Here is a 27,020-nt window from a genome sequence, read left to right as displayed (position 1 = left end):
CTTTATCAGGAAAGCCTAAATGGGGTCACAGAATCATGCCCGACTGAAGGACAAAAACGCTAAAACATCCACCCATGTCCAGATATGTGTGCCCATAAACAGCCATGCACAATACACAATAAAGTGCTTTGGGGCTAAGCACTTTACAAATATCTCATTTGATCCTTATGACAACCCTGGGAGGTAGATCCCCAGCTTACAACTGAGGAAAATGAAGCCTACAGAGGTTAAATGACTTACCCAGGGTCACCCCGCAAGCGTCTGGGTGCGGCTTGGAATTGAGGTCTACGTGCCTGCAATGCCTAGCTGCCTCAAAGATTGGGCTGACTAGAAAGGACTCTACATGGACTGGCAAGAGCGGTAGGCCTGCACCAACAGGCCAGGGGGCGTGCACCAGCGGCTTAGGAGGGCGTGAGCCTCGCCCACCTTCTCAAAGCCTCTCCAACGCCGGTGGACCTGCGCGTGCGCACCAACGAGAGGCGGGGAGAGGGCGTGGCTGGAGGCGCCGCGGCCGGCGTGCGGAAGCACGTGCGTGGGCCGGGAAGAGGAGGAGCTAGGAGATTGGGGAGGAGTTGAAGGCACAGTGGGCGGGACGGTAGGAGGGGAAAGGTAGGAGGTGAGAGGTGAATGGGAGGGGAGCGGAGTGGAGCCTGGGAGCCGCTTTTGGAGCCAAGCAAGTCTCTCCCATCCCTCCCCTCGTCACCCGGAGCTGGATCGCAAAGCCGACAGGCGGGCGGGAGCGAGCGGAGGCCAGGCCTTCGCGCGGCCCCGCGAGGAGCCGCAGCCTCCGCAGGTAACGTCGGTCTGCGGAACGCCGCCCTCCTTCGCTGGGCTCTAGGCCGCGCGTGTCCTGGTCCTTCCGTCCGGGCTCTGCCGGTCCGGGTTCTCCACCCTGCCGCCGCGCGCCGCCGACCTTCGGCACCCGGGCCTTTTTGCTGTTCCCTCGCCCAGTTTCTAGGGGTCCCGGCCACCGCTCCTGCACCTCCTTTTCTGAGGGGAGTCACCTGTGGCGCTGGCCCTTCGCCCCCGCTGCCACCTGCCTGTTCCTGGACCGGTTTCGCCTGCCGCTGTCGCCTGGTCCTGGTCTTGGCCCTAAGGCCGGCGGAGAAGACGGCGGGGGCCCTCCTCAACTTCTCTCCAGTGACTATCCCCCACCCGGCGCTTCCCGGACACTGAAGCGGGGGTATACGACCACATCTTGTCTCCGTGGGAGTCTTGGAGCAAAACTTATGCTGATGCGTGAGTGTGCGCACGCGCGCGTTTGCCCCCGTGTGTCTCGCGCGTGTGTGTGTACGTATGTACCTGTTTTCTGCGCCTGTGTGTGCGCCTATGCTCGTGTGTGTGTGTGTGTGTGTGTGTGTGTGTGTGTGTGTGTGTGACAGGAAGCTCTTTGGGAGCCTCTTAAACTCAGCCCTGCTGCGAGTCCCTTTCTGGGGTCCCCCCTCCATCCCGTTTTGGGTAGAGGTGCCAGAAGCTCTTAGCTAGCTGACTCTGCCAACTCTTGTGTTTTAGGCATTTGGTCTTTACCATACAGTTGTATAGTATTTATTGTATTCCTAGAGCTCCTAATCTAGGAAGTTGTCTAAGTTAGTCAACAGGAATTTATGAAGCCCTATGTGCCAGGCAAAGGAAGGAAAAGTACCGGGTGGAGGGTAAGGAGGTAGTTTTTGTTAGGTCATTTTGATGTACTCCGTGGACCCAAACTTCATCTCATCAAATACTTGTTAAGCATGTTAAACATGCTTACTATGTGCTAGACTGGCACTGTGCCAGGTACTGGGGATAGGAAGAAAGACAAAAATAGTTTCTGCCCTGTAGGAGTTCACAGGCTAATGGAAAATTAAAGACAAATGAATAGGTGCACATATATGATATATAGAAACTAAATTAGAGGTAATTTCAGAGAGAAAGAGTTCTTGCAGAAGGCAGAATTACAGCTGGGACATGAAGGAATTGAGGATGCAGAAAGGAGGAGGAAGAGCATTTCAGGCTTGGGGATAGGCAGTGAAAATGCAGAAAGAGTGGGAGATGGAGGGAGTGTCTTGTACAGGGAACTAGGAGGCAACGTCACTGCATCATGGAGAATGTGGAAGAGTCAAGTGTGAGAATACTGGAAAGGTCGGAAGGGGCTGGGTTATGAAAGGCTTTAGAAGCCACATAGGATTTTATATTTAATTCTTATTTAGGTGATGGAGGCTACTACATTTAGCTTTCATTGTTAATATAGAATTTGAATTCAAGTTATCCTTTAAAAACATACCATTTGAGCTAAGAATTTTGAAAAATGTATAATTTTAGGTTGCCCTGGGTAATTCAGATATTTTTATTTAAATTCAGTTTTCTATAGCCAAGAGCTTGTTTCATTAAATCTTTTTTCATGATTTTTCTTCACTGGAAACATGTTTTTGTAGCAGAGAATACAGTATTATGTGTATGTTCTAGGTTAATATTAAAATAGAAAACTACATATTTTTAATCCTTTTAAGGTATGTAGTACCTTTCCTTAACTAATAGCTCATGTTTATGTAAGGGCTTTAAAGTTTGCAAAGGACTTCCCATTTTACAGATGAGGAAATTTGAGGTTGAGAGGTTAAAAAACTTGCCCAGTCATGAAACTAATGATTATCTGAGGTGAAATTTGAACTTGTATCTCCCTGACTCTTAGTGTCTTTCTATTAATCCTTTTTCCTATGCATAGAGCAGCTCATGTACATAGAGGATAACAGTTTTATGTATTATCCTGTTAATTACCTGGAGATTTCAAAGTACTTAACTTTTTTTTAACTTTAATTTTTTAAAACCCTTACCTTTCATCTTGTACTTACTAAGTATTGGTCCCAAGGCAGAAGAGTTGTAGAGTTTAGGCAATTGGGATAAAGTGACTTGCTCAGGGTCACATAGGGAGGAAGTTTCAGGGACCAGATTTGAGCCTAGGACCTCCTGTCTCTAGGCCTGTCTTTCTTTTCACTGATAGCTGCCCCTCAAAGTACTTTTAATATGCTAATTTATGACTCATACCGCCTTAAGTAATTTTACCTATATAAGGTAAATAAGAAAGTAATTCCAGTTTATTGATTGGGAAAACTTGCTTGTCTGAGGATATAAAGTAAGTTCTAGAAATGGGAGTTAAACCAATCCCTAGCTAGCATACTTGAGGAATTAATGTGAGCATTTCTTAATGTTTAGTAAAAACCTAGAAAATCCAGGTAGTAATTCCTTGTGCTACTTCAAATTTTAATAATTCCTATTACATTTTATATCATATATTTTAATAGTAAAATATACCTTAAAATATATTTATCACAGCAATTTGCAACAAGAAAATTTAATCTCAGGATATCTGTCTTAAATTTATATAGTATTTGATTGTTGTGCCATCTCTAGGAGATTCCTGCTTTGATCAAAGTGTCATTTGCTGATTGACTTTGTCAATTTGTCTGTTTTTTAATCCCTTGGTCATAAAGTTTGGAATTGGGAGGGATGTTAGAAATTGTCTAATCTAACTTTCTTTTTCATTTATAAAGAAACAAATCCACAAGGGCTAAGGAATTGTCTCAAGGATCATACAGATAATGACAGAAGCAACATTTGGACCTGTGTCTTGTGACTCTAAAGTCCACTGTGTTCCTTTTACTACATACACCTTGTTGCTTCAAGGCATTCTTTTCTTTGTGTTTTTCTATTTTATCCTTTTTTATATAGAAGACAAGAATTTAATAGTAAAACAAAAGTGATTAAATTCACCCAGTTTGCATATTTTTAGCACCTTAGCTGTTTTATCATAGTGAAAGAAACAAATTGGTAGGGAAAACAGTGAAAAAAAGATGAGTCAGAAGTGTTAGAACTTGAAGAAAAAGGCAAGTCTACAGGTCTGTCTATGATGTAAGAATTTTTTTATCCATGTATTTTAGAGATTGTGGAAAAATATATTGCAGCTTGGTTTTATCTTCTTGCCTCTAAACTTTGACATTTGCCTATGCTACTCATTGGGTTCTTGGACTTGTAATTTTTTCATGTTCAGTCTCACCAAATAGCCAGTAAGCTTATTGAGGATAAGAATTATGTTTTATCATTCATTAAACAAGCATGTATTAAATGCCTACTATATGCTAGATACCATAGTAGGTTCTGGGGATACTAATTAAAAAACCCAAATTAGATCTCAAGGAGCAGATATTCTTTTAAGAGACAGCTTATACATAGGCATATACAGAATATATACAAAATAATTACAAAGTAATTTTGGTAGGGCTGGACACCACTGTGCTGAGAGGATTAGAAAAGTCTTCATGTCGAAGGTGATACTTGAGCAGAGTTTATGGGATTTAAGATATGGAGATGAGGAAGAAGTGAATTCCAAGTTTGAGGAATAGTGGGTGAAAAGGTATGGAGAGTGAATGTTGTTTGAAGAATAACATAAAGGTCAATTTAGCCTTATTGTAGAGTATGGAAAGGTAGTAACATAATAGTATTGGAAAGGTAGATTTGGGCCAGGTTGTGAAAGACTTTAAATGCTAACAAGAATTTTATCCTAGGGGCAATAGGGAACCGCTGGAGTTTGAGTAGGGAACTGACAAGGTAAGAGCTGTACTTTATTTTTGTTTAGGTAGCTTAAAAAAAGAGCTGTACTTTATTTGTTTGTTTATTTATCTATTTATTTACTTTTGTTTAAATAGTTTAAAAATATTTTTTAAGCCCTTTCCTTCTTGTCATAGAATCATATTTTTGTATTGGCTCCAAGGTAGAAGAATGGTAAGGGTTAGGCAATGAAGGTTAAGTGACTTGCCCAGGGTCACACAGCTAGGAAGTGTCTGAGGTCACATTTGAACCTAGGATCTTCCATCTCTAGGCCTGACTCTCAATCCACTGGGCCACCCAGCTGCCCCCCAAATTTATTTATTTTAAAAATATATTTCCATAGTTACATGATTCTGTTTTCTCCCTTCCCTCCACCCCACCCCTCCCAGTTGACAATTTCATTTGAATATACACATATTAACACTCACAACTTTTTTCCATATTATTTATTTTTGTAATAGAGTAATCTTTTAAAACCTAAACCTCAAATCATTTACCCATATATATGTGATAAATCATGTTTTTTTTTTCTGCGTTTACTCCAGCAATTCTTTCTCTAGATTGGAATAGCATTCTTTCTTCGGAAAACCTTCGGGATTATCCTGGTTCATTGCGTTGCTATTAGTAGCAAAGTCTATTACATTTGATCCTCCCACAATGTTTCAGTTACTGTGTATAATATTCTCCTGGTTTTGCTCATTTCAAGAGCTATACTTTAGAGAAGTCACTGAGGACATTCTGTGTAAGATATATCGGAGAAGGGAGAGAGTTAAAGCAGGGAAACTTAATAGGAGGATGTTGGAATAGTCCAGATGATGAGAGTCTGAACAAGGGTAGTGACCATGTGAGTAAGAGAAATTAGATGTGAGAGATGATGTAGAAGTAAAAATGATGAGATAGAACAAACTGAATGTATTTACTGGAAGGATGGTGATGCCCCCTACAGGTATAGGAAATTTTTGATGGGCTCTTGGGGGAAAAGATAGAAAATTCACCTTTGGACTTGTTGAATTTGAGATGGGATTGGAGACTAAGAGAGACTAAGGCTGGACATAGAGGTCGATAAGATATCTGTGTACCTTTGATAATTAAACCTTGGGAACTGATAAGGTCATCAAGTGAGAGAGTAGGCCAACAGGAGAGCCTTTGTAGACATCCATAGTTAGGGAATTGATATGGATGATGAACCAGGAAAGAAGCCTGAGAAGGGTGGTAAGCCAGGTGGACAACCAGGAGATACTGGAGACATGGAAACCCAAAGAGGAAAGATTATTTAGGAGAGAGTAGTCAATGGTTTTAAGTGCTCCAGATAGATCAAGAAGAATGTGGACATCATATTTGGCAATTAAGAATGATTAGTAATTTTGGAGATAGAAGTTTCAGTTGGGTGGCGATATAGGAAGCCAGGTTGCAAAGATTTGAAAAGTGAAATGAGAGGAGTAGGTGTGTGTCTGTGTGTGCATGCTGATGCATTATTTTAAAAAGTGCTGATTTTTACAGAATCTGAGTTAGAAGGAACCTCAGAGGTCATTCATTTAGAACACAACGTATAACTGAATGAGAATCTTCTTCAGAACAAGCCTTAGGAGAAGTCATTCAGACTGTGCTTTAAGACTTCTAGTGAAGGGGAACTTGCTGTTTCTCAAAGGAAGTTACCAATTCCACTTCTGAATAGTTCTAAATTTTAGATAGACTATATATTAAGAGTGTACCCTGTACCAGGTATTTCCTTTTTACAGAGCTAAAATCAGCCTCTTTGCCACTTCTACCCTTTGTTTCCATTTCTGTCCTGTAGACCCATAATAAGTCTAATTCTTTTCCCATGTGACAGCCATTCAGATGCTTTAAGAAGGTGATTATGCCTTACCTAAAAGGTGATCTTTTCTGCAGGCTAAGAATGCCTAGTTTCTTTATCTCCTCATTTAAAATGATCTCTAGTCTCCTAACCATTCTTACTGCCTTTTTTCGGAATATACTCTTTTTTTTTTTTTAAAGTCAATTTAGAACATTATTCCTTGGTTACAAGAATCATATTTTATCCCTCCCTCCCCTCCCCTTACCCTTCCCATAGCCAATGTGCAGTTCAACTGGGTTATATGTGTTCTTGATCAGAACTTATTTCCATGTTGTTGATGTTTGCACTAGGAGTGTAGTGTATTTAGAGTCTACATCCCCAGCCATATCCCCCTCGACCCATGTGATCAAGCAGTTGTTTAACTTCGGGTGTTTCTACTCCCACAGTTTTTCCTCTGAATGTGAATAGTGTTCTTTCTCATAGATCCCTCTGGTTGTTCAGAATCACTGCATTGCCACTAATGGAGAAGTCCATTACATTCGATTATACCACAGTGTATTAGTCTCTGTGTACAGTGTTCTCCTGGTTCTGCTCCTCTCACTCTGCATCACTTCCTGGAGGTTGTTCCAGTCTCCATGGAACTCCTCCACTTTATTATTCCTTTTAGCACAATAGTATTCCATCACCAACATATACCACAATTTCTTCAGCCATTCTCCAATTGAAGGGCATCCCCTCATTTTTGGAATATACTTTTGCTTCTGTCAGTGACCTTAAAATTTGATACTTATAAGTGAGCATAAAAGATAAGGTGAGTACAGGGAAACTTACCCATCCCAAAAGCACTATCCCCTAAAAGCATTCATTTAAGTTTCTGACCTGCGAATCCATATCAATTTTTATTCTCTTTTGCATCTTTTTAATCTTAAGATAGGCAACACTAATAGATAATAGATAGATAATAACTAATAGATAATAATAGATAATAGAATGAAGTACTGAAAAGCTGCATAGGTGGACAGGATTAAGTGATTATGTTAACATACATTTAAAGATTTAAATAACATTTTGGGACAGTAAAGGAGAAGGGCAAAAAGAGATGATGGTATTTCTGGAGTTGTTGAAGTGGATGAAGAGAAATTTGTCAGCCTGGGATGAAGATAGTATTGGCATTGGGTATATCTTGAAAGGAGACTTGACTAGTATATGGGTCTTTGAAGCAAGTTTACCTGTTAGAACTGATAAGCTAGGGCACAAGAAAAGAGAAGATATATAGACTGGGGTGTAGTGAGACAGGAGTTTATATATGGTGACTTTAAAATTGATTCATAGGTTGATACTAGATTTCCCCCATCTTGTTTCTATCGGCAAGCACATTTTTTGTGTTGAATAATAAAGGACATAAACCCTTCTTTCTAAGGACTTCAGTAGCCACACACAGGGGCAGACCAAGTGAGGCCATTATTACCATCTTGATCACAACTCCTCTCAGACCCTGATAGAGACAGTCCAGGACCTTGACCTCAAGAACCTTGGCAATAACAGGGTCCTCCAACCACTTTTTTTTTTTAACTCTTACCTTCCATCTTAGAATCAATACTGTTCTAAGGCAGAAAAGTGGTAAGGGCTAGGTAATAAGGGTTAAGTGACTTGCCCAGGGGTCATACAACTAGGAAGTATTTGAGGCCAGATTTAAACCTAAGACCTCCCATCCCTAGACCTGTCTCTCAATCCACTGAGCCACCCAGCTGCTCCCTCCCTCATCACTTCTTATAGTACAATAATACTTAATCACAACCAGATGCTACAAGTTGTTCAGTTTCCCATTTCAATTCTTTTCCTGTATACCTTCTCCCCCCGACCCCCCATTGTCTCCTCAGTATCTCCTATCCCCCTCTCCTCATATCTATGCTGGGTATGATAGATTTCTATATTCCAAATGAGTGGTTATATATATTCTTCCTTCTTTGTATCAATTCTGATGAGAGTGAGGATGAAGCATTACTTGCCACTCCCATTTCACCCTCCACTATAAAAGCTCTTTCTTGTACGCCTCCTTTAAGTGAGAAAATTTGCCCTCTTTTACCTCTCTTTCACCAGTTCTCTTTCTTACCCTTGCATTCTTTTTTGGAGATAATCCCAACATAATAAATTTGCACTCACACCCTCTGTCTAGGTATACTCCGTTTAACTTCCCTAATAATGATAAAATTCTTAGAAATTACATGCATCGTCTTCCCATTTAAGAATGTAAACAGTTTCACTCCATTGAGTCTCTTGTGATTACTTTATCATTTTCCTACCCTTTTATGCTTCTCTCAAGTCTTCTGCTTGAATGTCATATTTTTTATTCAGCTCTGGTTATTTCATCCAGAATGCTTGGAAATCCTCAATTTCATTAAATATCCATACTGTTTCTCCCCCTTCCTCCAATGGTTTATGCTGAGCTTGGTTTAGTAAGTGATTTTTGGTGGTCATCTTAACTCCTTTGCCTTTTAGAATATCATATTTCAAGCCTTCTGCTCCTTTAACTTGGAAGCTACTAAATCTTGTGTGATGTTGACCATAGTTCACAATATTTGAATTGTTTTTTCCTGGCTCCTTATAATATTTTCTCTTTGGGAGCTCTGGGATTTGGCTATAATATCCCAGGGAGTTTACATTTTATATCTCTTTAAGGAGGTAATTGGTGGGATTCTTTCAATTTCTATTTTATCCTTTGGATTTAAGATATCAGGGGAATTTTTCTTGATAATTTCTTGAAATATGATGTCTTGGCTCCTTTTAAAAAATAGCCCTTGCTTTCTGTCTTAGGATTGATACTAAATATTGGTTCTAAGACAGAAGAATGGTAAGGGATGAGGCAAAGAGGGGTTTAGTGATTTGCCTAGGGTTGTACAGCTAGAAAGTGTCTCAGGCCACATATGAACCCAGGACCTCTTGTCTCCAGGCCTAGATCTCTATCCACTGAGCCAACTAATTTCTCCCATAGTAGTTTTTTATGGTCAGTTCCTTTTTCTATAGTTTGCTCATTGTTCCAACCTCTTTCTTACCATTCAACTTTATGTTAAAATCTGAGTATCAGGAGGGAGACACTGTTTTCAGAGCTAGTTATAGAAGTTTCCAAGTTTTTGGTGCTTCCAAGGTTATGCTATCTTAGGAGAAGTATAGTCACAACTTTTCTTGTTTGTGCTATGGTCTTTAATCAGGAAGGGCCCTTGTTCATCTGTATCAGTGCTTCTCTTGGCCCTGGAACTGTGAACAGGGCCCCTGTTCCCTTATGACTAGTCATAAATACCCTTCTCCATTCTGGAACTACAAACCAGAACTGTTTATGGGCAACAGTTGTCAATAAGCACCAGCTGCACCCAGTGCCAAGAAAAGATCCCCCCTATTTTCCCCTTCTGACCAGTTGTCAAATCCCTTTACTGTTGCTGGGTTAAGAGCTACCAAAGCTGTTACTCTTGCTGTTGCAGCTGTCTCCAAGGCTTATTGCTGGTACTCTTGCTCTCAGTCTGGTACTTCTAGACTCTCCAGGTCTGGGACCACCCTCTTAAATAGACCTCTCTTGTGTATCTCCTTAATTGTATCAGGCTAGAAAAATTACTCCTTCTGACCTTTTTTTGTTGGCTGTGCTGCTTCAAAATTTGATTTGAGGCATTATTTTAAAGTTATTTGTAGGGAAATGTTGGTAGAGTTCATCTGGGTACTCCTTCCATCTTCCATGTTAATGACTCAAGGGTGCTATCTAGTACTAGTATATAAGTTATATGGTGGAAACAACCAAAAACATTGGTATCCTGAATTCATCTTCTGTTTGGCCAGTGAAAGAACATTATTGTGGCTTCAACAAAATAGTTGTAGTTACTGAATGAGCACCAGGTAAATATATACCCAGTAGTCTTCCTATAGAGTGTTTATTTGTTGTTTTGTAATTATTCAGACACTCCAAAGTAGAGAAGAGGAGCCAAAACAAAATATAGTATGTAGCTTTCTGTTTATAAAGTATATGTAACAGCATGGTGTAGAACATGGATGTTAAACATTAAGAAATGATTATTGAATTGAGTTGTCCCATATGTGAGCAGTACTAAGCAGTATGACAGGATTACTTACTGGAAGAAGAAATTTAGGGGTATTTAAATCTCTCTCCCTTTGCCCTGTTGTTTTAAAAAAAATTAAATACAGAGACACTTGCAGTATATTCTCTTTGGTAAATCTTCAGAAACTTGGATTCCTCCATTGTACTGTTTAAAGTTACTCTGGGAAAGTCTTTTCATCTTTATTGTACCAGTGTACATAACTTCAGATAATATTCCTAAAGCTCTTTCAGTATCTTGTGCTTAAAATAGAACTGCTTATTCAAAATATCACTTATAATTGAAACTCTTTAAGGTAATAATGGAATAGTAGATATCCCTATAATCCTGTTTTTGGAATACAGAAACTCTGAATTCTGTTAACTGGTAATATATGCCAGGGTCTTTGTGCTCTCTTGGTTTCTTAACAGTATTGACTCTTCTACAGAGGAAATAGAATAGGGAATGTGAATAGGGAATGCTTATGGTTCTGGCTTCCCAGGAGGCAGAGTATAATAGGACATTCATCTGAAATTTGACTGGAGTTCTAGAGCTTGCTCTTCTAACTTTTATGGCCATGGGCAAATCATAGTCCCTCTCAGTTTTAATTCTTTTATTTTTGCAACTCCTTAAGAGGCTGACTTTTAAAGGTAATGGTTGGTTCCCTATTTATAGTTGATGCTGCTTTTGGTTAAAAGGGGATAAGAGGTTAAGGGAGCTGTTTTGCTTTTAATTTAGCTACTAGTTCATAGTATATAGAAAATATTGTCCAAGAAGGTGTAAGCCAGAGGTGTCAAATCCCAGGTGCTGGTGGCTGGCAAAACTCCTCAATGCTACCCTAAACAAACTGAGATGTAATTGGGAAATATATATATTTAAATTTTTATTTAGAATATTTTTCCATGGTTACATGATTCATCATCCCCTCTTCCTCTGCTTTCTTCTCCTCTCTCCCAAAGCTGACAAGCAGTTCCACTGGGTTCAAAACCTATTTCCATGTTATTCATATTTGCAGTAGAGTGATTCTTTAACATCAAAACCCTAATCACATAAATTGGGAAATATTTAACAAAATAAATAACAATGGTGAAACATTGATGAGAGTGAGAGCGCAAGTGTGTTTGTGTGTTTAAGTCAATATTTGGTCTTCAGGAATCCATTTTTAATTGAATTTGCTCCACTGGAATAAGCTTTTGTTGTGCTCAGTTGCAATGGGTTAGAAAGTTGGACAGATTAACAGGAGAGCTTGTAGTACTTATGTCAATGACTACTTCAGATAATTATTATACAAGTAATTTTTATTGAGTTTTTAGGAACTGAAGTCTTAAGTCCTACAAAATACATAGTTAAAACTGTTTTTCTAAAAAAAGTGACAAAAATCATGCTGATATGATTTCTTTAATATAAAAATTTTAAAGTTTCTGAATTAAAATCTTAAATGTTTTTAGCCTTTTGAAAATTCACCTCAGTCATATTTTGATGATCAGAAGTTTCTGTTCATAGTTTTAGCTTTGTTGTGTAATTCAGAACTCAAAAAGTGTGTTTTTCTCTTAATGCTGGGGCTTTGGCATCACATTTTTTGTTTTGGGCAGTGACTCAAGGATTTCATAGTAAGGCCAGAAAAAATAAAGTCTAATACTGTTTATGATAGATACACTGAAGAAGTACAAGTATATACAATCAGATTGTATGCATTTAATGGATTCTATTAGTATTTCTGAAAATGTTTATTTCTTGAAAATCTTATTTGAGAATAATTACTAGTTTTTTAAATCAAGATGTTGAATTTATTATATATATCATTTAAAAAATTAAATTTTGTTGTATTTTCAGTTCTTAATTCTTTCCCTATCTCTGTTCTTTGAGAAAGAAAGAAGAAAAAAACCCATGACAGTATATATATATACATATGTATACACAAACATATATATATATATATATACATATATATCAACAAAAGTAAAAAAAGCAAATGCATTATTAGTTGCATTTAAAAAATACAGTATGCCTAAATTTTCACCGAGTCCATCTTTCTCTCTGGAGGTGGATTGTATCAACCATGAGTTCTTTGGAGTTATATTTAAACAATGTGTTGATGAGAATTATCTTTTGAAGTTGTTTGTCTTTATGATAGTATTGTATAAAATTTCCCCCCATTTCTCTCACTTCATTTTGCATCAATTCATACATATTTCCCCAGATTTCTTCCTTTTATCATTTTTCACAGCACAGTACATTCATATGACACCACTTGTTCAAGTCATTCCCTAACTGATACGTACTCCCCTTAGTTTCCATTTCTTTACCACCATAAAAGAACTGCTATCCATATTTTTTATATATATATGGGTTTTCTTCTCTTTGATCTCTTTGGGATATAGATCTAGTAGCAATATTGCCAGGGTTAAAACATAGTTTAGACGCTTTTTTGGGCATAGTTTCAAAGTGCCTTCTTGAGTGGCTAGACTAGTGATGGCAAACCTTTTAGAGGGGTTGGTGATGTGAGAAATGTCCTCAGGCACGGATGTAGAGATGGAGGGGAGCAGCTCTGCATCCAGTCCCTTTGGCTTTCTAGTAATGAACTCTGGTGAACTCTGTGCCGTGGTGACAGTGTTCATGCCCGCAGAGAGGGTTTTGACATGCATGCCATAGTTTTGCCACCATGGGATTACATCATTTCATAGTTTTACCAACAGTATATTCAAGCCCCTTCAGCATTTGTCATTTTAATTTTTTTTGTCACCTTTGCCAATCTGGTGGGTATAAACTGGTTCAGAATTGTTTCTAGTTATTAGTGATTTAGACCATTTTATAATTTTGATTTTTTTCCAAAAACTGCCTATTCATATCCTTTGCTGATTTGTCAGTTGTCTTGATGCTGCAATGATCCTCCCCTTCTCTTCTAATTTTGTTGTGTTATTTTTACAAAAACTTTTAAATTTCATGCAATTGAAATCACCCATTTTATCTTCTGCACTCTTTATCTCTGTTGCTTGTTTATGAACTACTTCCCTTGTCCATAGATCTAATTGATAGTTTCTGTTATATTCCATTAATTTTATGTATCTTTTGTATCATAATTGGAATGTATCTTTGTATAAGTCTTCAGTTGTTAGTTTTAATCTGATCTCTTTTGTACTACTGTCCAATTTTCCTTACAATTTTTGTTGAAACGTGAATCATTATTTTGACCCAGAGAATCCACTGCTTCACATAAACACTAAGAAGATCATTGACAAAGAGAAAATTACACCAAAATATTTATAATGGAAATCTTTGTAGTTGCAACATACTGAGAACAAAGTCCATCAATAAAACAACATGAAACAATCAAAACTGAATGTGGCAAAAAAAAAATTAAGAATAAGTTTTCAGGACAAGGTCCATGGGAGTCAAACGTTATAAATGACAGGTGTGTTTTCAATATGTTGATCAGTTTTTGCGTATTTGATTTTCTTTTCTTCCATATTTTCTCTCTTTTAAAAAACTTTTTAAAATAATTTTTTAGTAAGAAATGTTTAATAAAGTCTGGCCTTTTTATTTGGGAATTTGCTATTCCATTCTCTTCTGCAAATTCTCATGAACGTAGAATAAGCCCAAGTTCTTAGCTGTCTTTCATATTTATGTTTTGTTTTGTGGCTGCTTCTAAAATTTGTTATTAAAACTGTTAAATTTAATTGCCTCTATGCCTTGGAGTTTGAACTGTTTTGGATTGGGGGTGGTGGTGGTGTTTTTTAGTTCTGGTAGCAATATGTGAATTTTCTCAATCAGTGCTTTGTTTTCTGTACTTAGTTCTCAAAAATTTTCTTACATTACTACCTCTATTATGGTTTTGATGTTTTTCTGAATGTGTCATTCTGAGAATCCAGTGATCCTTATGTTATCTCTCTTCAAACTGTCATCAAGGTCAACTGACTAGTTTGTATAGAATTCTTGTGTTATATTTACATTGTTGCTTTTTCTCTATTGCCAAACTTACCTTCACTTAATTATTTTTATTCCAAATCTATTATTTTCTCTTTGAACTTTGTCTAAGGTTATATTTGTATCACTTTAGATTCTCCATCCTCTATTCCATTTTCCTCACTATTCTTTTAATTGTGTTGAGAGACCTGATTTGACAAATGCATTCAAGAATTTTATTTACCTTTTGAACACTCCTGTGGTTTTTTGTTGTTCCATGATTCCTGGGGAATAAACAGACTCCTTCCTAAACTTGGATGATGTTCATTTTCCCAAGTACTACATCCGTCAAGGTGTATTAGTTTCTTTTTAAGATTTTACATATTCTTCCCTAGAGTTTTATGACCTATCTTTTCCTCTGAAATACCCTAGCCCTCCTGCCCTTTCACAACCAACCTTGTATGTAAGTTATTTATATACATGTCTTACATCATCGACTCTGCGCCTCAAGGACAAAGAGCAGTGTTGTCTTTATATTCCCCTACAATGTATCACACTGTTGGATATTCAGCCAATATTTGTTGAATGAGTAAAGGATGAAAGAGAATTTGAGGTTAAGAGGCAGGAAACCCCCAAGAGTATTGTTAATAAATGAAGAGATGAGGTCATCTGCTGAAAGTGTGGGGTGAGTGAGACTGAGGTTCAAGTATAGAAAAAATTTTTGAATAGTTATGGTAGTGAATGCCTAGTGAGGATAATAAAAAAGATTATTGACTAGCCTTAGAAGCCTAGTTAAAGTTAAGTTAAATAAAATAAAGTGGTAATGGGCCCAATCACTCTTTTTCTCTAGCCATCCACAGTAGCAGAGGTTCTAGGAGCTAATCAAAGCTGGTAGGGAAAACCATTAAGACAAAGAGCCTGCTGTATTTTTGTTAAATGTATGTATTTTATACTATCACTTGTGTTGAATAATAATATTTAGTTTCATTGGATCATTAAAACAGAAGTCCTAACAATCAGATTAGAGATTAACTAAATTATGATTATAATAATGATAACATAAAACTAGGAGCTGGGTTTTTAATCAATAAAATAGATAAACCACTAACTTACTTTATGAACATAATTACAAAAAAACTTTTTACACAAATAGAAATCTAAATAATTAGAACAATATTAATTGCTCATGGGTAGGGCTAAGCCAAAAATAATGATATTTCCTGAATTAATCTACTTAATCAGTACCATACCAATCAAACTTCTAAAGGATTGCTTTTTTTTTTTGGTCATTTTGTTCTGTTTTATTGATTTCTAAGAGAAGAAAGAAAAAGGAGGGAAAAGAAATATAGTCAATCAGAAATAAGGGAAATGGGGAGAAACTATTTCATATAAATAGGAGCAAGAAGAATACACAAAGATGGAGGAATGGGGGGCATCTCTTTGCAAAAAGTTGGAAGTCTTCTATTTTGTTGAATGCCCATACTTTCCCTTGGAAGTATATAGTCAGTTTTGCTGGGTAGCTGATTCTTGGTTGGAGACCCAGCTCTCTTGCCTTTCTGAAGATCATGTTCCATGCCTTACGATCATTCAGAGTAGAACTTGCAAGGTCTTGGTATTCCTTTATATCTAAATTGTCTTTTTCTGGCTTCCTATAGGATTTTTTCTTTTGTTTGATAGCTTTGGAATTTGGCAATTACATTCCTGGGAGTTGTCTTTTGGGGGTTTAGTGTAGAAGGTGTTCTGTGAGCTCTGTCAGTGGCTGTATTGCCCCCTTGTTCTAGAATCTCTGGGCAATTTTCTTTGATTATATCTTGTATCACCATGTCCAGTTTGGTGTTTATTTCTGGCTTTTCTGGGAGTCCAATTATTCTTAAATTTTCTCTTCTCCCTCTATTTTCCAGATCTATCACCTTGTCGGTGAGATATTTTATGTTCTCTTCTAATTTCTTGGTGTTTTGGCTTTGCTTTATTAGTTCTTGCTTTAAAGCCTGGTTTTCTTTTACAGTTTGGTCAAACTGGTTTTGTAGATGCATGAATTTCTTTTGCATTATTTCCCACTTTTCCTCCCAGAGGGCTTCCATCTTTTTGGTCATTTCTGATTCAAATTCTTCATGGGTTTGTGGAGAGTTTCTATTTCCTTTGGAAGATTTTGGAGAATTTTCTTGTATATCTTCTTCTATCTGCTCTGTATTTTGTATTTTGGCTCCATAGAATGTGTCCAAAGTCGCCCCTTTCTTCTTATTTTTCTTGGTATTTTGGGGCTTCTGTGCTTCTGTGGAGTTTGTCATCTCTGAATATGGAGGATTAGCTTTTCTTATCTCTGTCTGGTGATCAGAGGCTTTAGTCCTGGGCAGATGTTGGTTCTATGAGCTTTCCCTGGGTTAAACTGAATATGCCTCACTGGAACTAGAATGGAAGGGTCGGACCACGAGGCCACACTCTCCCCCCAGCTCGCTTTCCGGAAGTTGCCTTCAGAATCGCTGGCCGTGAGGCTGTTTCTTCGGCCTGCGGGGGGGATGGGCTGCAGCTTCCCCAAGCTCCGAGGGCAAGGACTTTCACTGAGACTTGGATAGCAGGATCCAGCCTGTGAGGCTGTCTTGCCCGTCCTGAGGGTTGCTGTTGTTTCGACCAGCTCTCTGCAGCGGAAGCCCCAGGCAGTAACTTTCACCGGGACTCGGGTAGAAGGCCCTGAGGGTTGTTGTTCCGAGGACCCTGCTCTCTGAGCCCGGGCTGCAGCTTCCGGGAGCCTTGGACTCTGCGCTCCTACCCCTGAGGTCCGAGTGATCTCGGGTTCTGGCTTTTGAGGGGAGCCGTACCTTTTGAACCGGGTCCAGGTCCAGGAGGAGGGTTCCCAGGGTCTGTGCTGTTGATCGTTTTGAATTTCGGCGCCTTAGGAGCTTATAGTTTGAGATCGGTCGGGAAGGGTTTTCCGGAGATCTGAACTTTAGCTTTCTCTAAGCCGCCATCTTAACCGGAAATCCGAATGGGGGGCATCTCAAGCCCTCATAAGCATTACAGAAAAATAGTAGCAAAATTCATATAGAAAAATATCAAGTGAATTAATTTTTTAAAGTAGAAAAGAAAAGGGAAGAACAGTACAGTACTTCAAAATATAGCACATAGCCATAGTCATCTAAACAATTTCATAATGGGTAAGAAATAGAGAAGTAGATCAGTGAAAAAGATTAGGCACACAGAACACAGAAACAAGGAAGAATAGTAAGTCTACTGTTTGAGAAATTCAAAGATCCAAGATATTGGAATAAGGATTCACATTTCAACAAAAGTTGTAAGGAAAATTGGACAGTAGTACAAAAGATATAAAGACATGAAAGGCTTTATGTTGAAGGGAGTTCTTGAACTGTGTTTCAAAAGGAATGTGGAATTCTAAGTGGTAGAGATGTAGTATGAATCTATTCCAAGCATGAGGACACCCTGTGAAGTGGCATGAAGGCCAGAGAGATTGTATTGATTAGCAATGAGGTGAATAAAGCCATGCTTTGGAGTATAAAGAGGGTAATATAATAAACCTGGAAAGAATAATTGTAGAAACTGAGGCACAAAAAGTTAAATAACCTTTTCCAAGACCACACAGAACACATCAATTGCTGTTACAATTACATTATCATTTCTGAGTATAATATGAACCTGCAGTGATATCTTATGTAGCATTCCCAACCTAAAGTGTATCTCAAAGATGAAGAATGTAGTCATGATAATAAGCTTAACTGTATCACCAAGAAGAAAATCCAACAGTGCATACATTCATGTTGAAAGCTTGGAAAACCTGGCCAAGTATGCTGCTGTGTTTATCCCTTTTAGAATAGATTCCTAAGGCTCCTTGAGGTTAAATATTTCCTGTAGTCCTGATTGTTCAAGAAGAGAGATGTCTCTTGTTTAATTGTAAAGTGGTACTGGCAGACATTATAGAATACTTTTCTGTGCTACCCAATGTGTTGGTTTAAAGGTTATTTGAGAGGCCTTTCTCAATTTTGTGGGAAACATTTGGTGAGTAATGGAGACACTCTAATAGAAGAGATCAAGTTGCTGTATTAAATTTAGGTTGAAATATATATAGGAGAAACAAATAAAAGGAAACAATTCCTTTAAAAAAAAAGTCTAAAGTCTTGAGAGTATTGCTAAACAGAGGACATAGCTGTCATCTTTGAAGACTGCTGAGAATTGTTAAAGCAAACCAAACTTGTTTAAAAAAAAAAAGAGCCTAGAAATTACATTTGAGGGTCAGGGAATAAATAGCAAGGGCTAGGAGAGGAACCATGGGGTTTTCTTGGCAAAGATACTGGAGTGGTTTGCCATTTCCTTCTCCAAGGAAGGAAAGCTACGACAAATCTGGATAGTATACTAAAAAGCAGAGACATCACCTTGCTAATATAATCAAAAGTATGGTTTTTCCAGTAGTAATGTATGACTGTGAAAGTTGATTTATATAAGAAAGACTGAGTACTGCACTATCAGTGCTTTCATTGTTCAGGAGAAGACTTGAGGATCCCATGGGCAGCAAGGAGATCAAATAATTTCAATCTTTAAAGAAATTAATTCATATTATACACCTTGAAAGTCAAGTACTGAAGCAGAAGCTTAAATACTACGGCCACATAATAAGAAGATAGGACTCATTGAAAAAGACCCTGATACTGAGAAAGATTGAAAGCTGAAAGGAGAAGGGGACGTCAGAGGATGAATTAATAGATGAACATGAACTTGGACATTCTCTGAGGAAATAGTGGATAGAAGGGCCTGTTATACTATGATAGATGAGTTCATGAAGAGTCAGACATGACTGAAGACCACCACCACCAAAGGAGTGGAGCCAGCCTTGAATGATGAAGGGAAGAGGTTTTGTTTTTGCATATTGTAAATGGTGAATCTCAACCAAAGTGATGGTCCATTTTTATATCAAATCTGAGAATTGGGGCCTAATGATTTGTTTCATATATAATTGGCCCATTTTAATAAAGTCTAGTATACAATGTTGTTTCATTGTGGCATGGAGGTGATTCTCTACAGATCTGCTAATGGAATTCAGTCTCTGAAAAAGATGTATTCAGGTTGGAAAGACAGTAAGTAATGTCCCAATTCAACATCTGTCATTTGAGGAACAGGCTAACAAAATTCAAATGGTGATTTTTTTTTTTTATGGGTAATGCTGCAATAACTTTTGAAGATTGTTCTTTTGAAGTATGGAAGTGGAGTGTGTTGCATTCTGTAAGTGGAGGGAGTACCCATACCAGTGAAGTAATGGATAATTGAAGTATTGAAAAAGAAATTGACTTAGTAGCTTCACTTTTCTATTTTCTTTTTTCTTTTTTTTTTAAACCCTTACCTTCCGTCTTGGAGTCAATACTGTGTATTGGCTCCAAGGCAGAAGAGTGGTAAGGGTAGGCAATGGGGGTCAAGTGACTTGCCCAGGGTCACACAGCTGGGAAGTGTCTGTGGCCAGATTTGAACCTAGGACCTCCCGTCTCTAGGGCTAGCTCTCAATTCACTGAGCTACCCAGCTGCCCCCACTTTTCTATTTTCTGCTTTCCCCATCTGAAAAAGAGAAACACTTAACTGCATGGATTTTTAAACTCTCATTTTCTAATGTCAAATACTTTAGGACAGAGAGGATTGTAAAGTAGGAAAATTTAGTCAACAACTCTTGTAAGAAATTATGATATTTGAAAAGTTAAAGTAGAAAATTTATACTTTTTAAAAGGCAGTATCTCTCTTTAGAGAACACTTTTTTTCATATTTTCTTTTTTAAACCGTTTATGGTCCATCTTAGAATCACTACTGTGTATTGGTTCTAAGGCAGAAGAGTGGTAAGGATTAGGCAATGGGGGTTTAGTGATTGCCCAGGGTTACACAGCTAGGAAATGTCTGAGGCTAGATTTGAACCTAGGACCTCCCATCTCTAGGCCTAGCTCTCAATCCAGTTGCCCCCCACATTTTTGTATATTCTTGAATGAGTAGGTTTAGCGTATTTTAGGAGGCAATAGCAAGAAATAAAGCTTTAAGAGATTGTTGAGATAACACTCAAGATTTTGAAAAAATTTTGAGCTCATATTAAAACTATAAAAGAACAACTTTTTTTTTGTAAAGGACTTAATTTGCAGCACTATTGATGACTTGTTAATACACAATTTGTCTATTAGCTGAATTGTTTATTTTTATTGTTTTGTCTTTAAGAGATCAAAACCTACGTGATTTTTTTTCCCCTCCTAAGTCAATGAGCATTTATTAAGTTCCTACTATGTGCTAGGCGCTGTTCATGTACTGGGGATACAAAGAAAGATCAAACAAAATGAAAAGCTGAAAGCCAGAGTTAAATATACAGTATGGGGCAGAGAGTATTCTTAAAAAATTTTTTTTTAATTTTTAGTTCCAAATTCTCTCCTTTCTACCCTCTCCCTGACCCATTGAGAAGCAGGAAACACAATATTCTTTATCTATACAAAGCCATATAAAATACATTCTATATTATCTGTATTCCAGGGGAAAACAAGAAAAATGTTTCATTTTATACTCTTGTTAATCACTTCCTTCTTTGGAGGAGGATAATTTTTTACATCACGATTTCTTTGGAGTTGTGGTTTATTTTGTATTAATGAATTAGCAAGCAATTCTTTCACAATTGGTTATCTTTATAATATTGCTATTATTATGTAGATTATTTTCTATTTCATCTTATTTCACTTCGTATTAGCTCATATACACCTTCCATGTTTATTTTTTTCTGAAACCATCCTCTTCATCATTTCATGTAGTGCAAAAGAAAATTCCATCAAATTTGTATTTCATAACTTGTTCAGTCATTCCTCAGCTGATGGGCATCCTTTCAGGTTCCAATTCCTTGACACCTCAAAAAAACTTTTATAAATTCTTAAATTATCTCAAATTTCTTACATTGCTTTAATTTCTTTCTCCAATTTTTTTCTCTATTGCCTTATTTTTTTTTATTTCTTTTTTTCCCTAAAAAATCTCTTTAGGTTTTCTAGGGGTTCTTGTTGGGCCTCTGTCTCATCTGTACTTCTCATTTTCTTTGAGGCTTTGCTTGTAGATGTTTTCAAAACATAGTCTTCTCAGTTTGTGTCTTGAGTTTCTCTGCCTTCATAATAGCTTTTTATTGTCAGGTTTTTGTTGTTGTTTGCTTATTTTTTCATCCTATTTATTTTCTTTCTAAATCTTTCCTCAAGAGCCATTATAGTTTTCTGTTGTTTAATTTCTTCTAAGTATTTGTGTAGGTCTTGAGGAAAATTCATTTTTTCTTTGAATTTTTTGCTTAAAATTATAGGAATTATTCTCTTGAGGATCACTAAATTTACAATAATAAAAAATTCCTTATCTTCTCTATGTATTGGTTCTAATGCAGAAGAGCAAAAAGGGCTAGCTAATAAGGCTTAAGTGATTTGCCAAGGATCACATAACTGTTTTTTGCCTTTCTTCATATCCTCAGGACTTAGTACAGTTCCTGACAAGTATTTAATAATAGTTTGTTAATTGACTGATTTTATGATAACAAAACTATTAAAACAGAGTGCAGCCACGAATAGAATCTGTCAACTTGGAAGGCTAGTGACCAGACTTATGATTGTATCTTGCTGATAAGGCTGCTATATGTTATCATAAACCATAATAAAATTAAATCATGACATGGTTTATAAGATTATAGCTCTACCATTAGTAGGGACCTTAAGGGCTACAGAAACTAGGGGTGCAGAGGTTACATGATATAACAACTTAGTGTTGAGGTAGGATCTGTAAGGGGGAAAATTATGAAACTGGCCATAAATTTAATGATATTATTATTTTATTGATAGGAGAAGGGAAGGAAGATGAGAGAGAGAGAGAGAGAGAGAGAGAGAGAGAGAGAGAGAGAGAGAGAGAGAGAGAGAGAGAGAGATTATTTAGAGAAATTATTACCCTAATCTAGCACACTTGCTATTCTGCAGCAGCCATGTGGGCTCCCCATTCCACCCCAAAACGGAAGTCCTGACTCCTCAAATCCACTCTTGCCTCAGTTTATCAAACTTTTTCTCTGCCCACTGACTTTCACACATCACCCCTCAAGGAACCAACGGTTACTTTTCTATGCCTTTTCTGACTACAGGGGGCACCCATCCTCATGTTCAAAATCCCCTTTCATTACAGATCTGAACCTAGGTTTTTCTGATTCTTTTTTTTTTTTAAACCATACCTTCTTTCTTAGATGGGGTTAAGTGATTTGCCCAGGGTCACACAGCTAGGAAGTGTCTGAGGCCAGGTTTGAACCCAGGACTTCCCGTCTCTGGGCCTCGCTCCCAGTCCACTGAGCCATCCAGCTGTCCCCCTTTTCTGATTCTAAGACAAAGATTGTGTTTATTGATTGTCTCCTTTTTTAAGTATTCATAAACCATGTGTTTAGAAATCTGTTGTAAAACTTTATCAGGAATTAACGTGAAATTTACAGTCTCTGTAGCCCCTAAATCGTAGGAAAACAAAAGATTAGAAAGGTCATTTGCCATACATGGACACACATATATTACTTGGATGCAGATGCTGTTTTATCTCTCTTCCTCTGTATATTACCAGTTTTGTGCAGGTAGTTGCTTGGAAACAAGTTGGGTTAAGTGGGTAAAGTTTGAATTGTTCTCATTGACTGAGAATAGAAATGCAGAGTGTGGTGCCATGCTGCCCTATCTACTAGAGGAAACAGTTTAGGATTCAGAGGGCAAGCTACAGCAGGGTCTTAATTTACTCACAAAGGTGCTGCTGCATCACTAGGAAGTTAGTGTGTTATGGTACACTTTCCCATAACAAATTTTTCTTTCCTTTCTTTGTCCAGCAGTGGTCCCTGAAAAAGACAAAGTCTACTTTCTCTCTCTGTGAATGCCAGCTGGGACTGGGAACTATGTTTCTGAACTGGTAGTACAGAGCCAGCTACTGAAGGGAGATTACTACCTCAAGTACATCTTCATTTGCATGTATACTTTAGTGTGATAACCCTAATTATTTCATTTTTTGCATTGAAACTCCAGGGTACAGTGAGGGAGAGAAAGGTTTGGCAAGAAAGAGTACATATTTAGTCTGGCTTTTTTTTGTTTTGTTTCTGTTCCCAATCGGTACATTGTTTATGCTGCCATCAGAGTATTCCTTTCAGGTCAGGAACAAGAGGTCCATTATTTAAAAAGGTTAGAAGCTATTACTGTTCTAAAGACTGGTCTTGGGAAAGGGCAAAAACTTGTTGGTGTAGGGCCTTTCCTGAAACTTCCATACTTGAGCAATCTTGGCCTTCGTATATGTCTCCCAAAGGGAGTGGTTGTTATAGAATGAATAATCTAGAACTCACATGTATGACATGTCCACCTTGCCAGAACACAATAAATGATCATTGGTCCTGGTTATCTGCACTTACTCTCTTCTTATTTTCACCTTTGTATGCTTTGAGTCTCCAGCTCTTTGGAATCAATGACGATGCTCTTATAATCACTGGATACCTAAATGTCTTCTTAGTAAATATATAGAACATAATGACTCAAGTTGCCTTCTCAATTTGTTCATTTCCTTGGCTGGGCACAAATATTTTTGATGCTGTTTGAGATGTGGTCAGTAATAAATAGAAGTTTTATTTTTAACTAAATGTTTCCTTTCCATAATGATTAGGTTTTGTTAAGTTTGTTTATGTAGGATTGACCTTGTTTTCTTAGAAAACTAAGGGAAAATAGTTCTGTGGTTTGAATACTAGTCATTCAGTACAAAGTTTTTTAACCTGTTGGGAGGTGGGATGGGTGGAAATCTCCTGACTGATTAGCATCTAATTTCATAGGAACTCCCTGTCATATTTATAGCAACCATTTCAAACCTTGAAAATCTACTTTTATAGCCCTCTCCCCTCATATGACTTCATTTTTAACTTTGGTTATCTAAGACAAGCCTTTCACCCCCCCCCCCCACTATAAACGTATTCTTCCCTACCTTAAATTACTTCTCCAACTCATCCCTTTCTTTCACTGCTAGACTTTTTAGAGTTAGTAGTTTGTATGAATTGCTTCTGTTTTCTTCTCACTAACAATTTCTTGAAAGTTGGCTTTTGCCTCTACTGTTTTTTTGAAATTGCTTTGTGAGATCATTATCCAACAAATTCTTTATTATCAATCCCATTTCAATAAATCAGTATCTCTCCTCTATATGTAGGCTTTGTCTTCTGCTTAATTTTTCCCATATATATTTTCTTGATAACTTCATCTATTCTCATGACTGGTTGATTCTCATATCTAGTTTTTTCTATGTTGACCATTCAGTCAACAAATACTCTCCAGCTCGGTATTGGGTGTTGGTGTGTGTGTGTGAAGAACTAACACACCGGTAAAATTGTCTCAGCAGATGGATTTAACTTGGTTAAATGTAATTGATAGACCTTAAACCCTTCAGTGACTTATGGGGATGTTTCCCTGGAGCCTGTGGAAAAAGGGCAGGTGAGAACAATTTGTTCTAACAACCATGACTGAAATGGGGTGCAATAGAGTAATTGAATTTGGTCAGACATTTCTTCAAGGTTACTAATGCTTTTTTTTTTTTTTAAATATATTTTATTTGATCATTTCCAAGCATTATTCGTTAAAGACATAGATCATTTTCTTTTCCTCCCCCCCACCCCCCATAGCCGACGCGTAAGTCCACTGGGCATTAGATGTTTTCTTGATTTGAACCCATTGCTTTGTTGATAGTATTTGCATTAGAGTGTTCATTTAAAGTCTATCCTCTGTCATGTCCCCTCAACCTCTGTATTCAGGCAGTTGCTTTTTCTCGGTGTTTCCACTCCCATAGTTTATCCTTTGCTTATGAATGGTGTTTTTTTTCTCCTGGATCCCTGAAAGTTGATCAGGGACATTACACCGCCCCTAATGGAGAAGTCCATTACGTTCGATTATACCACAGTGTATTAGTCTCTGTGTACAATGTTCTCCTGGTTCTGCTCCTCTCGCTCTGCATCACTTCCTGGAGGTTGTTCCATTCTCCATGGAACTTCTCCACTTTATTATTCCTTTGAGCACAATAGTATTCCATCACCAACATATACCACAGTTTGTTCAGCCATTCCCCAATTGATGGGCATCCCCTCGTTTTCCAGTTTTGGGCCACCACAAAGAGCGCAGCTATGAATATTTTTGTACAAGTCTTTGTGTCCATTATCTCTTTGGGGTACAGACCCAGCAGTGCTATGGCTGGGTCAAAGGGTAGATATTCTTTTGTCGCCCTTTGGGCATAGTTCCAAATTGCCCTCCAAAATGGTTGGATCAGTTCACAACTCCACCAGCAATGAATTAATGTCCCTACTTTGCCACATCCCCTCCAGCATTCATTACTTTCCTTTGCTGTTATGTTAGCCAATCTGCTAGGTGTGAGGTGATACCTCAGAGTTGTTTTGATTTGCATCTCTCTGATTATAAGAGATGTAGAACACTTCTTCATGTGCTTGTTAATAGTTTTGATTTCTTTATCTGAGAACTGCCTATCCATTTCCCTTGCCCATTTATCAATTGGAGAATGGCTTGATTTTTTGTACAATTGATTTAGCTCATTATAAATATGAGTAATTAAACCTTTGTCAGAGGTTTCTATGAAGATTTTTTCCCAATTTGTTGTTTCCCTTCTGATTTTAGTTATATTGGTTTTGTTTGTACAAAAGCTTTTTAGTTTGATGTAGTCAAAATTATTTATTTTACATTTTGTGATTCTTTCTATATCTTGCTTGGTTTTAAAGCCTTTCCCCTCCCAAAGGTCTGACATGTATACTATTCTGTGTTTACCCAATTTACTTATGGTTTCCTTCTTTATGTTTAAGTCACTCACCCATTTTGAATTTATCTTGGTGTAGGGTGTGAGGTGTTGATCTATTCCTAGTCTCTCCCACACTGTCTTCCAATTTTCCCAGCAGTTTTTATCGAATAGTGGATTTTTGTCCCAAAAGCTGGGATCTTTGGGTTTATCGTATACTGTCTTGCTGAGGTCGTTTTCCCCCAGTCTATTCCACTGATCTTCCTTTCTGTTTCTTAGCCAGTACCAAATTGTTTTGATGACTGCTGCTTTGTAATATAGTTTGAGGTCTGGGACTGCAAGGCCCCCATCATATGTGTTTTTTTTCATTATTTCCCTGGATATCCTTGATCTTTTGTTCTTCCAAATGAACTTTGTTATGGTTTTTTCTAAATCAGTGAAGAAGTATTTTGGTAGTTCAATGGGTATGGCACTAAATAGATAAATAAGTTTGGGTAGGATGGTCATTTTTATTATATTGGCTCGTCCTATCCATGAGCAGTTAATGTTTTTCCAATTGTTCAAGTCTAGTTTTAGTTGTGTGGCGAGTGTTTTGTAGTTGTGTTCATATAGTTCCTGTGTTTGTCTTGGGAGATAGATTCCTAGGTATTTTATTTTGTCTAAGGTGATTTTGAATGGGATTTCTCTTTCTAGTTCTTGCTGCTGAGCTGTGTTGGAGATATATAGAAAAGCTGATGATTTATGTGGGTTTATTTTGTATCCTGCAACTTTGCTAAAGTTGTTGATTATTTCAATTAGCTTTTTGGTTGAATCTCTAGGATTCTTTAAGTAGACCATCATGTCATCCGCAAAGAGTGATAACTTGGTCTCCTCCTTGCCTATTCTGATACCTTCAATTTCTTTAT

At 37.6% G+C, this 27,020-nt stretch overlaps 1 protein-coding gene across 5 annotated transcripts in view; it reads left to right on the top strand.

Moving 5' to 3' along the window:
• Positions 1-656: 656 nt before the first annotated feature.
• SCAP (SREBF chaperone) overlaps positions 657-27,020 on the top strand; it is a 113,093-nt gene continuing 86,729 nt past the window's right edge. For 2 of the 5 annotated variants that reach the window (XM_056805206.1, XM_007499712.3), the window contains exon 1: positions 657-793. The gene's annotated coding sequence lies outside the window, so the exon portion shown is untranslated. Of the gene's footprint in view, positions 794-1,101; positions 1,291-27,020 lie in introns of those variants that run through there. The other 3 variants (XM_001366973.5, XM_007499710.3, XM_007499711.2) reach the window with 2 other exon arrangements.

This window comes from Monodelphis domestica, chromosome 7, assembly GCF_027887165.1.
Source record: "Monodelphis domestica isolate mMonDom1 chromosome 7, mMonDom1.pri, whole genome shotgun sequence".
NCBI lineage: Eukaryota > Metazoa > Chordata > Mammalia > Didelphimorphia > Didelphidae > Monodelphis > Monodelphis domestica.
Note: the sequence above shows the minus strand (reverse complement) of the source record. Positions and strands in the feature narration are given on the sequence as shown.